General features: G+C 41.1%; 1 protein-coding gene and 1 long non-coding RNA gene across 9 annotated transcripts in view; one reads left to right on the top strand and one right to left on the bottom strand.

The window, feature by feature from the left end:
* The window catches only part of SFMBT2 (Scm like with four mbt domains 2), a 213,687-nt gene that overhangs the window by 154,521 nt on the left and 41,811 nt on the right, over nucleotides 1-17,355 (bottom strand). The window lies entirely within an intron of this gene.
* Nucleotides 2,952-9,577, top strand: LOC119000833 (uncharacterized). The gene is made up of 3 exons (XR_005069416.1): nucleotides 2,952-2,963; nucleotides 6,502-6,506; nucleotides 9,512-9,577. It is a non-coding gene; the product is annotated as an uncharacterized LOC119000833 (long non-coding RNA).

Here is a 17,355-nt window from a genome sequence, read left to right as displayed (position 1 = left end):
GCTTCATACTCACTCAAATAATTTCCAGGCAAAGGAGTTTGATCCTTTGTTAAATCTCTTCAGGGTAAAGAAAGAAATTTCTATGTTGTTAACCTCAAACAAATTTCTGGAAGTTCAGTAAGACATCTGTTTTCTCCTATTGCAAAGCAACCACGATTTGAGTTTGGGATAAAATTTCTTCAACCCAAATTTAGATTTTGATAGGCACAGAGGGTAGGGTTCTTTCTACAGCTCCAAAACCTGCTATAGTTTTGAGTTGTTAGGCTCATTATGCTTATTCCTTATCTCCTACTCTCCACCAATTAGACCAAATTCTCAGGAGTCATCAGAGAGCAGAGATTTCACAGAAATGGATGTCAGTTAGGAAATTTGCTTCCAAGGTACCCAAGTTGCCCTTAAGCAGGAAAACTTCATCGTTCAGAACCAGCGCTGAATAATTCTCTCACATTAATGTAACATGCTTCATGGCAATTCTCAGCCAAAAATAAGCCTTCAGGAATCCTCTGTGCTTGCAGAGTTCTTCTCATAATGCAGCCTGGGTCCACCTCCCCCCTTTCCTGTAACAAGGCCTCAAAGTGAGAGCGCTCAGCACCAACCCAGGGAGGCCAGGTGGTGTGATGAGTGTTGTGCCTAAGGTAAGGCTCCCATCATCAGATGACTTGGATACTGGTGATAATGGCAGTTACACCCTGTAGTTGACCACACATCCAAACAGGACGCGGTGGTTACAAGTTAAAGTCAAGCAGGTTCCTTGCAGAGAAAGGGTAGGTAGGATGAGACACAGTAACTTATTTAAAAATAACGACACTAATATTTTTAGCAAAGTGATTGGGACAGAACTGCAAGGATTCTTAGATGATTGTTCCTAGCAGAAAAACAAAACTCATGCAAATACCTGCAGCCCTCTACATTTCAATGCACCTGAAATCAATGCACCTTCTTAAGGCTAACTTCTGAACACCACGAGGCAACTTCATGCTTTCCATGCCTCCAAGTTCTCGAAAGGAAAAGCAATTCAAACAGTAACCACAAAACTAACCATAATAAATTTGTTCTGGGATTTGGAAGCTCATCCCATGGCAATGAATGGACTTTGGGGCTCACTGGTACCCTAGGTCTCTCCAGCATCAGGGCCAAGATGTTCCCATTGCATGCACTATGGATTAGGGCTTACCTTACTGGACTTCTGAAAATGTGAAACACAGAAAAGCAATGTCTATTCAGTAGCACAAAGCCACTTCCACCATGACAGTTCAACTCAAATCTTCTATTTACATCTATTATTCATTCTGGATTCAACAAGGAAAGAAAAATTCTCAGTTCCTAAATTGTCATTGTTTTGGGGGGCTTGGGAAGAGTGCTGATATTTTAGTTTTTATTCACTGAAATTTGGGGGGAGGTAGAAGATATACTGCATTTTACACAAACAAAAAGTCTTCCCTTAAAATACTACAGCTTCTCAATTATTCTATACAAGCATGTGCAGAATTATCTTTAAAGACACTTAGTGAAATAGTTAAAGATAAAATGATACAATGTCTAGGATTTGATTCCAAACAATACAGGCCAGGGAAATGGGTGAGAGTATTGATTAAACACAGTTGCCCTTGAATTGATCGCAACTGAAGTTAGATAACGAGCATGTGTGGATTCTCTATATGTCCCATCTATTTTTAGATACGATTGAACTTCCCACAACAAAAAGGTCTTAAGAATGGGAGGAGCCTTTTGCCATTCGTTGGGAAAAAGGAAAGCTGCGAACTATAGCAAATTTAATGACTAGATCTCCAGGGTTTACTCAAACATGCCAATGTAGAGGTGAGAAGTTGAAGAGTTTGGGCATTAATTCTTGTTCTTAAATCTGTCTTCTTAAACAGCTCGGCGCCTCATTAAAATGGATCCACCGTGTGTCCATTGTGCAGGGTGCCACAGTCTCCAGAACTCCAAGGGCAAGAACGGCGGCCACGACAAACTGGCACTGACCTAAAGGAACTCCCACGCACACAAGTTGTTACACAAACAGCCTGTGATATGGGGCATTCGGATCGCATGGATCAGCCTCCTACCAGCATGTCAGGCACACACACAGATGCGAGCACCCAAGCAAATTCCACTTGTGTATTAAATGGAGTGGGGAAACCAGAATAGCCTTCTAGAATATTCTGAATGGGAATAAGAGACTACAAGATTACCTTATCATACAAAAATGAATCTTTCAATAAAAAATAAGTTTATTTACATAACTCCATTTTTTTAAAAGTTACCACTAATGTCCCTATTTCTTTTGTTTTACCCTAAACTACCATGAAATGATTGCTTCAGGAACCCAAAACATAATTTACTTTGACATAAATTAAAAATGAAAGCAACATTACTAACAATAAAATGTCATCTGAAGACTGGATTAGCCTTTTGAGTGGGAAAAAGGAGACATGTGTCACAGGAGTAAAAATAAAAAACACCGTGCCAAGAACATTTCTCTACAAGGAAACCAATATTGATGTAGGCAGAACGGGCTCATAAATCCTACTTAGAGACATACCATTAACACCAAGAGGACTTGCAGGTGAAGGGGGTAGAAAACATGACTCTCTATTACCACAACATCCACGAGTTGTTGGCAGGTTTGTTGGGTGATGTGTCCAGAGGTCAGTGAGGTGCAAGAGAAAAGGTGCACCGTCTGTGTTATCATCATCCACTGACCCAAACATCATTCACCAATTCACGAGTATTCCTATGCTTCCAATAAGCAGTTACTGTGTATTTTAATTTAACTAAATTAGTCAAGGGCTCTTTCATGCCTCGTTGGTGTAATCCCCTGTAGTATTTGTGTGTGCACTGATCTGCCTGCCTCATACTAGAGGAGGGAAACTGTTTGGTTTGTGATCTTACCTCCCTAAGACACACATCTTAGAAATTTTTGCATTTTATGGATTAGGAACATGAGTTCAATATGTGAGTGTGTCATCCTGAAAGAGAAGAAAGAACAAAGAAAGTTTTTGTTGCAGTGTTTTATCTATAATTCCTAATTTTTAAGAAGATACGGCACATAAAAGAAGATCTGTAAAAATTGTAAAGTGATGTTGAGCAAAGAGAGGACCCACAGAGAAAGAGAAGGAACATGGCAGAGGCTGGTCAGACAGAGAGGTGGGTCCAGGAGACTGATGGGTGCAGACGCTGACCGCCCAGGTGAGAACCAAAGGCTGAGACTCCACTGCCTGCCCTTGAAGACTGGGTGAACTTTTAAAAGACAAACTGTGGAACTTGTAGATTCAAAAGACCTTCCTTCACGACCACTCTAAATAGATAATCATCTCCTACCCCCCAAAAAGAAAAGTTGAACATAAACCAGAAATTCCAAAAATCTGTTTTCCATCTTTCATTCCATAGCCAAACCTACAGCTACACAATTTGAGTATCAACAAGAAACCGAAGACAGGGAGGCGTCTGGGCTTCCCCATCCTCTCACACACCTGATTTGCCATCTGACATGGGGTTCGATCATTTACATAAATGGAATGCACCCTTCATCCATGTCTCACAGGAACACATCATAACTAGAATGTAAATCTTATGAGTGGAGACTTCATCTGCGTAATTCTACTACACATTCTACTTCTAGCCAAGAAATGGCCCAGACACTGTTAAACACCGAATGAATCTCCACTGCCTACCTGAACACTAAACTCCCACCATGTTTAAGGCCAAACACAGGCGCTGAACACCTGAACTCTGCTGTCTTCATCCCCAACTTCCCTCATCCTGACTGACTTCGAGACTCATGTCCAAAGTGGTACAGCTGCCGGCCTCATTTTGAGCGTAACGTTTGACTCCACACATCACACAAAGCACATCTTCAGTAACTTTGCTTTCATCCCTTTGTGCAAAGTAATTATATCAAAGTATTTTAATCAACAACCTTGTGTGCAGTCTGTTTTTTTCCCCCATTCTAGACACTTGTAGGATCTTCCTGTCCCCAGTATTCTAAAATTGTACAATGCTGTGTCTTGGTGAGGGGCGGTTTTGGTCCCATATATCCATCTTAAACAGTTAAAAACACTTCCCTTCAGAAAGAGGGTATTTTGCAGAGTGTGAGCAAAACACTGCTTATATTTAAAATAAGCAACTTAGAACTATTTGTCTCTTGAAAGTATTGCATTATTATTAACTTATAAACTCATGTTTTTTTAAAGAAAGAATTTTAAAATAAAAAATTAACCTAGGCCTAATATAATATGTTTACATATATAGAACCCAGAAGTAATAGGTGACTTCCTGTACTGTTCCAGGTATCCTACAACTCAAAAAGCACAGTGCAAAGTATGGCTAGAGAATCCCAGCTATTAGAAAAGCAATCACGTTGATGGACATTAATCTCTTTAAAAATTAATACAAGAAAAAGTATATATCCTATTCAATCAATAGCAAATACTAAAAGTTAGAAACCTAAGTTACTCTGTCAAGTACAGAAAATGCAGTTTGACTCCCAAGTGAAGAAAATAAGTCATTTGTTTGGTTTTCTATTTCAAGCATTTTACATTTTCCTTGGTATGTTCCCCAAGATAAAATAGTTAACCTAAAAAGTTTCTTTCTTAGCTAAATGAGTTGCAGTAGACACCGCTGACTGTCCCCAATGCCCTTTTCTCCCCTTCTTTCTCTCAGTAAAAGAAGCCTCCTCACCCTGGGAGTTTGGCTATGAAGAGGGGCCTGCTGCTACAGAGTGCGTTTCCCATCCTCCCTTGCAGCTCAGCTCTGACCCAGGGAAAGTGAGCAGCTGGCCCTGGCTCTCTCTCTCTCTCTCCCTCTTTCTTCCTGGGGATAAAAGGGAAGAAATAAAGGTTCTACCACGCAGATGCAGAAAACAGCCAATGGTGAAGAGCAAAATGGAAAGAACCCAGTATGCCTAAAGGTCCTAATGGAATAGAGGTACGGCCATCCCTGAACCGCAAATCTCTGGCCTGTGGCAGGAATGAGCAATAAACTTCTAATTAAATTGAGCCACAGGCTCTTAGGGTCTTTTTCTAATAGGCTGATGTTGGATGCTAACACATAAACCACACAATCAAGGCCCTTACATGAGCGGTAGGCTACAAAACTTTGGGGAAAAGGATGTTGAAAAAGAAAAATAGAAAGAGGGTCCAGGACAAAAGAAGAAAGGGTACCATGAAATTTAGGGGGGGGGACACAAAAATAACCAAATCTCTTTCTTCTAAAAACCACTTAAAAATCTTTATAATACTTGAGTACACAATATTTCTAGGAAGTCAGAGTAGGTCTACTCTTTGAAATAAAAAAGGTTTTTTGATAGGGGAAAGATGAGTTAAATTGGGAAATTAAGCAGACAAGCATTTTGAAAAAACTTAATTTAATCTAAACATACTGTACTTAAATATTTGTTAAAGGACTGCTGCTTGCTATGTTAATAGAATTTGTAATTGACGTTTATTTGCTGGTTGGTTATTTATGTGAACATCCTCCCGGCATAAATGCTTTGCAGAAATCCAGCCTGCAAGGGCAGATCCATAAATACATACACTTAACTGAAAGAACCATTAACCAGACATATAAATCTAAAGCTCTGTGTACAGTGGGAATCTAAAATTAATTTTGATGGGCTAACAAATTACACATTACATGTACAGATGAAGACTGTAAAGAGTGTTGTTTTCTTCATTTCACAAAACAAATCTGTGATTAAACATTATTCCAAATAACACTAAATATAAGGCGTGCAAATCATCCCTTGATTGCTATAGGACAATAAAACATTGAAACCAGAAATTAAGTCTTAAATAAATTTTATTTTCTTTGGTGATTACTGAGGAGTTTGTTGTGCTTACGTTCAGAGGTGTAGGGTGAGAGCTGGTGGCGGCTGAAAATTGTTTTATGATGGTCTTGAAAGATACTCATCAAATAATTTTCTAAGAAATAAGCTGAATAGATGCTAATGACTTCACATAACTGCCTAGTGTGAAAAAACAATTACAGATTACTTTAATGGCTATAACTTGTTTTCATAATCCACAACAGGCTTTTGAAAGCTATTAGTCACCATTGTATAAATACGTCATTATGGGCTGTTAAAAAATTTTGCATTGTTTAATCAAGTATGCGTAACATCTCTGTCAATTATTAGGAGATAATCAGAACAATAATTACAAAAACCCTGAAAATTGTATTTCTGTAATACCTCCTTCTGATTAAACCTCTTTAGAAATACAAAATTTTTAGAAGTTGGCGACCAAGTTCTCACAGCATAGTCTAAGAACATTTAAAAATAAAAACAGTTGGGCCTCATTTTGTGTAACCATTCTATCCTCAAAACTTTTGTAAATAGATTTGTGCTAATTTTTGGAAAGCAGGCAAATTTTTAAAAAACACTTGACATGAATTTTTTTTTTGAAGGAAAGGCAACTTGTACAATCCACAGGCTGTCCCAGGCCCATTCTGTGTGTGAGCTCCCAGGTACATTCAAAGCGCTCACACACGGCAGTACAACAGAGGAGGTTATTTCTCCAGCGTCTGGACCTCAGGGTCGTTATGTCTGTGAAGTGATATTCATGATGATAAAGATGAGACACCCACAAAGATGACTGTGAAGTGAAGTGAAGTGAAACAAAACAAAAGAAAGCACTGGACAGTCACAAAAAGACATGCAGGAGACTTAAGTGCATATTACTACATTACAGGAGCCAGTCTGAAAAGGCTACAGACTGTATGGGTCCAACTATGTGACACTCTGGAAAAAGGCAAACTCTGTAGACAGTGAACAGACCAGTAGTCACCAGGAGTTAGCAGGAAGGGAGAGATGAATAGGTGGAACACAGAAGATTCAGGAGGCAGTGAAATGACTATGTATAATACCATAATGACGGATATGTGTTATTGTACCTTTGTTAAACCCACTGAACGTACACCACTACGTTTTTGCTTTGAACTTAAAACTGCTCTAAAAATGTCACTCTGGAAGGTGGATCAGTAGAGTACCGATCGTCCTGTACACCAAAAGGTTGTGGTTACAGGAACCTAGGTGGCAGTTAGGAGAAACAGCGATCTATGTTTCTTTCTCACATCAATGTTTCTGTCTCTCTTTCTCTTTCTCTCTCTCTCTTCCCCCCACCCACTCCCTCTCTATATAAAATCAATAAAAATATACTCCAGTGGGGATTTGAAAATAAAATGAAAATGTAGTCTACTAAAAACCAACACTGGATACTAGAGATCCCTGGTCCAGGGGTGGTCACTCATCTCTTCCCCACTTTTCTGATTCACAGCTTTGCCTCTGACCCTAAAGTATTAAGAATCTATATGTATGGCCCTCTCCCTCCATCCCTCAATCCCCTCCATGAAGTCACAACAACCAACAGAATCGCAGACCTCTTCCCTAACAGGTCATTCAAGGGAAAACCTTCTAAAACAAGGTGACACTAAATCAATAAACCCTACTGCTGCTCCACTTCCAAATATGATGTGGTGACAAGTGTGATGGAGACCTCACTTTAAGGGATCGTATGACCCTGTAACCCCCAGAGTTAAATCCCAGAAACAGCCCCAGGTTTGGTCCCAGGACCATCACCCAGGGTCCAAAGCAGACAGAACAACTCACTGGCCCCAGAGATCGCTGCTGAGAATCTCATTATTTTCGGTCACCGTCTCTTCACTCACCTTCTGCTTTCCCCAGACCCCCAAGCTGAGTCCACTGATTTCTACTTTCTGCCAACCATCAATCCGGGACACCTGTGTTTTAAGGACTGCTGCCACCAAGCAGAAATCACCCAGTTCCTAAGATGCCTCTCGGAGGCAGTCACTTCTCAAAGAGGTAATTAGACCATATCACCAGCTCAGAAGCCACTCAGCCCCAGGATGCAGGGAGCCCAAGGGTAATGCCTGGGACACACGCACCTGCCCCTGTCCAAACTCGTTTCATCCAGGTCATCGGTTCAAGGCTCCAGAAGCAGAGTCGTGGCCCCATTTCACAGTTTCCTCTTCCTGCCCCAGTCTACCCTGTTGGGGAGATCACGTCATACCCTGATCCTTCCTGTGCTTTCCCAGCCCAGTGCCCAGCCCAGTGCCCAACCCTGCCATATGGCCCATCCCACCAACGGGATCTTGCTTTGTTCTGGTCAGTCCTGTACGTTCCCCAGCCCTGGAACACGGGACCTAGATTTGCCATCTGGACACACCCTCCACTTGACAGGACCTTAATACATCTCTCACAGAAAACTGATTTTAACAGACAGCTAGACAATCAGAGTTTTCCTCCACTTTGGACCTGCCCAGCTACAGCTTCTCAGCCATGGCCGTTACCCCAGCATGGGTCCCCACCACAGAGTCCACCTCAGCACTGTCCTGCTTCCTCGCCGGCAGCATGCCTACCCCACGTGTCCTTTGGCTGACCAGCATGGCTCAGTACATCTTGAAATACAAAAATCATTCAAATCTATTACTTGGGTACCAAGCCAGTGCTTCAAGGTTGGATGGGCTTAAGGTTCTATCATGTTTAAGAGGCCAGAATGAGAACTGCTTGACACCTGAAGGCTTGGTATAGAAGAGAACTACCATAGATGCAATTGTCAAAGTTCTGGTTCTTTAAAATCTTTATTTCTCCACACCACCTCCCTCTGAGCTTAACCTTTTCTGCTGCCACCTACTTAGCAGATACAAAATAAATGTAAAACCTTTTTGAGGACTGAGAATGGTATATATCAATTGTCCGGCTTTCTCATATAATAGCTGACACCTCACTGTGTGATGATCCCACACCCTGCAGACCTAGTGACAAGATTATGTGCCCCTCCAGTAAATGGCATGAGATTGCTCTTATGCTGCTACCCACTTCTCCCAGTTTCTCTATCTCCTCCTTTGCAGTTGGGCTGTCGGTCATCATTTATCTGTGAAACAAGTGTGTGTGACTAAGAACTCTCTTCCCCTGCTCCTAACCACTGCTTCCAACATACCCAGGCTTCAAAACCCAAGTGTGGCCAGAATGAATGAGTGTGGTCAGATTTTAAAGGCTCTTGAGTAAAACTACACATACACTACTACCCATCAGTCTTTGCTGTTGTTAGTTTTTTTAATTAGCTCAAAGCTTCATTCTCAACCACTCAACAACTACTGAGCTTTAACTAAATGCAAGGTTTAAAAAATAAAAGGGTATTATGATTACAACTACATAAGATTCTGAAAAAAAAAAGCAAAACTATGGAAACAGCAAACAGATCAGTGGTTGCCAAGGGGTAGGGGAAAGGAAAGGAGTGAAAGTAAAGCTTAGAATTTTTAGGGGACGAAAACTACACTGTATGACACTACAGTGGTGGGTGCATGTCCAAACCCACAGGACTGGGTTTACACTGGTCCAGACCCACAGCATGCAGGACACCAAGAGTGAGCCCTAATGTAAACCACGGGCCCGAGGTGACGACGTGTCAGTGTAGGTTCCTGAGCTGTAACAAATGCACAGTCTAAGGAGGAGGCTGACAGCCAGGAGGCTGTGCAAGTGTGGGGGCTTCAGGGTTATGGGAAATCTCTGCACCTTCCCCTCAATTTTGCTGTGAGCCCAAAACTGCTCTAAAAAATAGTCTTTGAAATAATTAATAAGTAAGTGAAATTTAAAAGTATGTAAAAACCATTCTTAGAAAAATGAATAAACAGCATTTCTTCATTTCCCCCTAATACATTTTAAAATTGGTCTGAGGAGTTAATACACAAAACACCCCTATAAGGCAGCTGTCATTATCCCCAGGTTGCAGATGGAAATACTGAAGGTGACAAAGTTTAAAAATGAGGTACCTAGTCTAAGTTCACACATGTGATGGCACCAGGATCCAAATTACTTATTTCTGATTATATAGGCTCACAAAGCTTTACTTTTTTAATAAAATGGGTGTGATTATGTACCCGTAAACAATTATAACACAGGGCAAAAATAACTGCAAAAAGGTATAACCAAAATTCTCTGATCACAGGGGGTAAAAAAGCAATCATTAAGTGCTGGGCACGGAACACAGTGGGGCGAGGGGCTGCGGGCTAGGTGAGCCTCTGCTCATCCTTTGGAGCTGCATTTCTAGGCTCCCATCCCAGATGCAAGCACTTCCTCTCTCACACCTCCCCAGCCCGGCCTACGGAGCGGAGGGAGGACCAGAAGGGCCTCTCACAGTTACAGAGAAGAAGGAAAAATGTGATAGTGAGCATTCTCCCCACTTTGCAGCACCCTACAGGTTACAGAGAGCTTTTGCACCTGCCATCAAAGTTGGCACTGACAATACCACTGAGAGAGAGCAAGGTCAGGTATTAATGAGCCATTTTAAAGATGAGGAGAGTGTGAAATGCAAAGAGGTTAAGTGACTTTTTTCCAAGGTTCCATTAATGGAGAGGCACAGATGAGCCACTAACCAGGCCACCTGACTCAGGTCAATGCCCTCCAGTCCTTTGTTGGGGCCTGAAGAGCATTTTCACTGTGCAGCATTCGGTCCCAGACACTCCAATTCATTTTATCTAAACACCAGCAGAACACAGACCGGAGGGACCATTCCATTTAGCCGCCAGCAGACCCCACAGAAGTGTTGGGATCAGGCTGCCATTACCAGTCAGGTTAGCCTCCAGCTCTTGTAAACTTCCACTACAGGGTTTACTCAACCGAGAGAAATGTTTAGCATAAAAAAGACAAATTTCAAAAATTCAAAAGAAGTGCTGTCTCAGAGAAGTTCCCACCAGGACAAAAAGAGAGATATCACCCAGTTTCCAGAGTTTAGAATTTCAAATTAGCTTCTAATACTTCTTAGCAAGACAGGAGTAAAATCTCCAGGGGTAAACAGCCGAAGCAGAAATGACCGACAAATAGATAAGTACACTGGCAGTTTCCATATAAAACATCCATTTCCAAACATAAGTTCTCCTTCTGAGTGCATGCGAAGGGCCAAGAGCTGACTGCAGTATAAATGTGCTTCATATAAATACTCAGTATTAACCATCCCATATAATCCCACCAGAAAACAACTGGGGTCATAGTAAAATCTCAATAAACAATCCTTCATAGATTGACATAAACATTTTTCCATCTCTATGGCAACAGTAGTGTCCTTTACGGACCAAACCAGTTGCTGGTACCCATGAGCAGGCTCTTCCCCGTCATCCCAAGAGCTCCCTTCTACCAGCTCTAAGTTTCCCATCAGCAGAGAAGCTGGAGGAAGACTTGCTCATATATTACCAAAGGAATCCAATAACTTAAAGAGAAACTCTGTGAAAGTCCAATTATGATAAATCCTTTCAAAGCCCTGAGAATTTCTCAATACTGAAATTGCATGAAAAACTGTCTTAATGAAGGAACAACAGGGGCTGTAGGAAAAGCACCATCTTTAAAAATCCAGAGTCAGGGAGCGCAAGGGACCAGAGATGGGTATATGGCAAGTCACAGCTCATGCCACGTAGGATGGACGCAGGGGCTTATTCAAAATACTTACACATCGCAGGCTCAGGTAACGACTGCTCTGGGCAAATGTACACCTTCCAGCTTCTTGTCACGGCCAAGTATTTGCCCAGGTAAAAAGGATTAATCAGCTTTTTGGAATGGCTTTTCATCTAACATGGCTGTCTATATCACTATTCTTTAAATTTTTTGGCTCACATACTCCCTTCCAATAATTTTGAAAAACTAATGTTCCCCCTCATGTTTTCAATCTGGCATTATAAAAGTTTGTATTCATTTAAATAGTTGCAAAGAATGTCACTTCCTGTGTACTATACATAGGACATTTTGAGTAAAATGACTACATTGCTCCCATAAATACGTTTAGGACAATGGTCTGCATCCTTCCACCATGCATTTTCATATAGACATGAATAATAAGCATGACTCCGTCATTGGTATAATGTTCCTTTTTCTCCTTAAAATCATAGAGCCATTCCACACCCCTCAGACTCGTACCCTACGGTAGTATCTTTTTATTCCCATCAGTCTTTCATTGCTCATCCCATCTTACTCTGTAGCAGTAAGTTTGCACAGTGACAAATGATTACTACACACAGTGTGGGGACCACAGTGTAAGTGTATAAGTAACAAATAACTGTATTGTACACCTGGAACTAATATATATTGTACCCCAACTACATGTAAATAAATAATGTAATATATAGTTAATTTTTTTAAATGTCTCAAATAAAAATGTTTTTTGCTTAGATTATTAAAATTATTTTAGTCCTTATGAAAACAACTACAATAACAATATAAAGTTTGCTGATTAAACATAGAAGGTACAGTAACCCCCTATCCAAGGGGCCTGTGTTTGAAGACCCCCAGTGAGTGCCTGCAACCGGAAGTAGCACCAAACTCTATGGATACTATGGGTTTTCCTATAAACACATTCCTGTGGCAAAGTTTAACTTATGAGTTAGGCACAGTAAGAGACGACCAATCATGGCTAACAATAAAACAGCATGACTCTAACAGTACTGTAACAAAAGTCAGGTGAAATGCCGTCTTTCTGGTAGCCAGCCGATCTGATCACTGGAGACAACCACTGAGTGACTGACGAGCAGGGCGTGTCCACAGCCAGGTGATTCCTGTCCCAGGTGAGGGAGAGCTGGAAGGGGCAAGACTTCAGCCCATTACTCAAAACAGTGCACAATGTAAAAATCAGGCATGTTTTTATCTCTGAGACTTTCTGTTTCTCATTTTCCAAGCAGGGCTGATTGTGGGTAATGGAAACTGTGGACAGTGAGGCAGTGGGGAAGGGAGGACTAGTGTGATTCGTTTTGCAACACTATGGTTGGAAGGATGGTAGAGGCCTGAGTAAATGAAGCTTCACTTAAAGCACCGATATTTTGTGTTCAGTGTGGCAAAGGCAAGGCATCACAGTGACATTCTTCTCTCAAGTGGACAGGAAAGGACACCAATGGCCCATTTCAGGGAAGAGACAGAATGTGAGGGATCTGGAAACTGAGCCCCTAAGTAGACAGGCCACTGTCCTGAGGAAAGACACGCAGTCCACGGAGGACATGAGAAATCCACTGTGAAAACCTCAAACAGGCCCTCCCACGGCAGCTACAGGACCCGGGCAAGAGTATAAAAGCAGGTCCACACACCGTATGTGGAAACATTTTCAAGTCACTCATCAAGCTAACAGGTTCTGGAGCAAAGTACGTCCTATCCTCCCATACTGACAAATACAGCTTCATAATGACAGAATCAAAAAGTGCGTGACATGCCATAATTTACATATGACTGTAAGTTGGCAAAATGCCAGAGATCACTAACTTTAATTATGACCTAAGTGTAGGTGTTCTGCTGATGGGCTGGCAATGTCTGGATGAGTAACGAAATAAAGATTTGCATAATTCATAATTTTTTACATATTTATCTCATAAAATTTCTTTCCTTGCTTTCATTTCAGAGAAATCATTAACTATCTAGTTTTAAGAAATCCAAGATTTTCCCATAATCTATATTCTATTCACAGAAATCAGAAATTAAAACAAATATAATTATAGCCAGTCTATATAATTTTGAAAATTTTAATCAAAAATATAAATGCAAAAATTAAAATTTTAAATTTTTATGTCTTAAAAGGTTACTTTCTCTCTATACATCCTAAATTAGCTACTAAAATTAATATTAAAATTAGAAATTATAACTAGTGAATATCAAATCTTTTATCTAAAATATTTAAATAAAAATAAATACACTTTTTTTGAGATTTTCATCTTTTTTAAAATCCTCCCCTGAGTATATGGATATTGATTTTAGAGAGAGAGGAAGGGAGGGTGGGGGAGAGAGAGAGAGAAAAACGCTGACATGAGAGAAACAGTGAATGGTCGCCTCCACAGGTGCCCCAACCAGGGATCATACCCAAAATCTAGGCCTGTGCCCTGACCGGTAATCAAACCTGCAGACTTTTGGTACTTGGGATGACATTCCAACCAACAGAACCACCCATCTAGGGCTTGAGATTTTTATCTTATTAAACGTGTTTACAGCAATAAAACTATCCACAGTTCTGGCATTCAGTATCTATCCAGTTGCCAATGTGATAAGTTAATGTCACACTTCATATGTCATGTCTAAAATTATATGTGTGAGAGCATGAATTTATATTGTACAATATTGTCTAATTTTGTGAAATGAAAATAAATTTGTTTAATATTGTAATATGTTTCTCAGCCCTGTGTATAACTGTTGAAAATTCTGCATAGAACAGAAGCATTGTCCTAGAAGGTCCGTAGACTGTAGAAAGAAGGCTCGCCCCTGCACAGTCAGCACGGCCTTGAAAGGAAGGCACGGCCCTGGAACAGAGGCAAGCCTTGAAGGCAAGCATGGCCCTGGAAACTGAAGCGTGCCTCTGGAATGAAAGCACGACCCTGACTGAAGGCACAGCCCCGAGAGGTCGGCATGGCCCTGGAATGAAGGCACACCCCTAGATTGAAGATATGGTCCTAGAATAAAGGCAGAGCCTGGCAAGTCAGCACAGCCCTGAAACCAGGAGCCGTGTGGAAGACAGTAAGACACAGCAGAAAATCAAGGCTTACTCAAGAGCCCAGAGCAAGAAGAGATGTGGGGGAAACTTAGCAGCCCAACAGGCTAGAGGACAGTCAGAGACACGATGGAGAGTGGACAGAGGGCACTAACGGCTCCTGACTCAGGGTAGGAAAACGGGAGGTCAATGAGGCAGGGTCAGGGCTGGAAACAGCGGAGGTCCGAGAAGGCAAACTGTGCCAAGAAGACATGCCTGTGCAAAAGTGACCCCAGGCTGCTCTTATAGGCTCTACACCACTCATCCACTTGGGGTGTTAAAGTGTCCAACTAGCTCTGGCCGGGTGGGCTCAGGAGGTTGGACTGTTGCTCTGTGCACCAAAAGTTGGGGGTTCAATCCCCAGCCAGGGCACATGCAGGAGGTAACCGATAAATCAATCAAGGTTTCTCTCTCACATCAATGTTTCTCTCTCTCTCTCTCTCTCTCTGACTCTCTCTCACAATAAACACATCTTCCAGTGAGAATTTTAAAAAGGGGGGGGAGCAAAGGGGGGAAAATTGTGACAATTGTAATAGCATAAACAATTTTTTTAAACTTGAAAAAACGGGTCCATGACCCAGGACAAGAACTGGGGCTGATGCAAGCTGAGCCCCCGTGAACACAAGGCCATCATCATTTGAGCTGAGTGGGAGGCGGGGGGCAGGGGGGGCAGACAGATGAGAAGGGGCTCTGACCCTTGAGGAGAGGAAGGATTAACAACGTGGAAAAGAGACGAGAGACCAAGAATCCACAGAACCAATCCCCTCCCACATTTCACACAGAATTGAACACATGCTTGATTTTAAGTACACATGCTGCTGGATTAAGAAGAGAAAATAAATTCGTTTATGACTAACACCAAAAAGGAAAATCTTATAGTACTGCTTTGTGCTTACAGTTTTCATGTAGTGCAGAAAAACCCAAATAGCATCTGATTCAATTTACATAACTTTACATAATCTCATGATTACCATTTGTCAAGGAAGCTGCAGACCTAATCTCTTCCATTTATTTGCCTCCAAAACTAACAAAATGGAAAACATTCTGGACAAGTAACTTTCCGCCCTCTTCTTAAAAATCACAAGGAGCCAAATTCTACAACTTTTTGTAGTAATATGTTTCCAATATTTCAAGTCTGAACATTCTAAAGTCTTATTGACACATGAAGTCAATAAACAAATATTGACTGACCCCTGCTATTTTCAAAGCGCTGATTTCAAAACTGGGGAGAAATTTGTGCCCTTAGCTTAAAATCTACTTCAAGCTTACTGACTTGGAGACAAGTTCCAACACACATTTTTTTCAAATGTAAAACAAGAATATTACCAGACAGTTTCCAAGGTTGTTCTGAGGTACAGGGTATGCACACAGTAACATTATTTGGTGGGTGAGATAAACTGTTTTTAACTGGAGAGCCATGGTACAAACATGCTAAAATTCATAATTCATTTATACACTGGGCAAGTAAATGATAAAGGAATATGTAGTATACAGGGAGTGTCAAAAGACAAATACAAATACCAAACAAGGATCTATAAGAGAAAAAGACTATAATTTTTTTCCTCCTAAACAAATACTTGTACCTCACCACCTGTACAAAGGTTTTTGATTTACAGAGGGCCAGTTAGTCTGCCTTCACTTTTTTGGTCTTTGTTTGGTTTTTCCTTCCACAGACTTAAACAAAAACACATTTTCTTAGAGTTCTGTTCATAAAGTGCATTATACAGAGCTCTTTCTAAGTCTCATTCATCGCTCTTTGGATTCTTTAATTCAGAACATTTTTGAGCTGAAGGAAAACTTAACAATATCTGGTCAACTGGTATGGTCAGACAGAGCCTCAGAAACTCCAGGTCACACACTCAGAGGGCTCCACGCCCCCCATTCGAGGTACTGGCGAGATGCGCACACAGCCCACGCAGATAAGAAAGCCCAGGCAGGGACTAGAAGGTCTGCAGAGCATGCACATGGCCATCTGAAGAGGCAGATGCTCCATTAAGGGCTGTCCTGGGGAATGCAGGCCCAACGTGTCTGCATCATCGAGGTTTTCAAGAGATGAGGATAACTCAGACTTTTAAATGAAGTGATTTGTAAACGGCAAATACCAAAATTATTTCAAAATACTGGTTAGATCAAGCCATACACATAGAGTCCATGTACACATACAAACACATGCTCATCCACACATGCAAATTCACACACATGTTCAGATTCAAACGCACATACACATGCTCACAAATACACACCCATGTGTGTGTGCAAGCACATACATGCTCACGTTTGTGCACACATACGCAGATCTATGCTCATCACACAGACACACACACACACATACACATCTGCAAACCAAGTCTACTCTGGTCTACACCGTGATGAATCTGTACACAGGCCTCCCACCTGATCAGACAAGACTCATAACCACCTATACTGTTTTAAAAGGGCCATTAAGTACCTAGAGAAAAAGGACCACTCTATTTCCTAACGGAATATTCCTTCTTTCACACACCATTACCAAAAATGGCTTTTTGACAATAAATACTAACTCAGTTTTTTTAAAGATGTATCTATCACTTCCAGTTTATCTGCTGTCATACTTATGAAATGTTGGGTTGGCCAAAGAGTTCATTTGTTTTTTCCGTAAGATGGCTCTAGTATCACTTAGTTATCTTTTACTTCATTTGAAAGAATTTCGTTAGATTGTATTCTGACAGCTGTCATATCAGTGTGCATTTAAAAAAACTTACCAAAACTGATGAATTTTTGCATGGCCGTTTTAATATTGAAGATGAAAGAAAATAAGCAATGTTTTTAGCATGTTATGCTTTTTTATTTCAAGAGAGGTATAAACACAACT

Source organism: Sturnira hondurensis, unplaced genomic scaffold (assembly GCF_014824575.4).
Source record: "Sturnira hondurensis isolate 20B ecotype Veracruz unplaced genomic scaffold, ASM1482457v3 Scaffold0016284, whole genome shotgun sequence".
NCBI lineage: Eukaryota > Metazoa > Chordata > Mammalia > Chiroptera > Phyllostomidae > Sturnira > Sturnira hondurensis.
The sequence above is the reverse complement of the archived record's forward strand: the minus strand, read 5'-3'. Positions and strand labels throughout refer to the sequence as shown.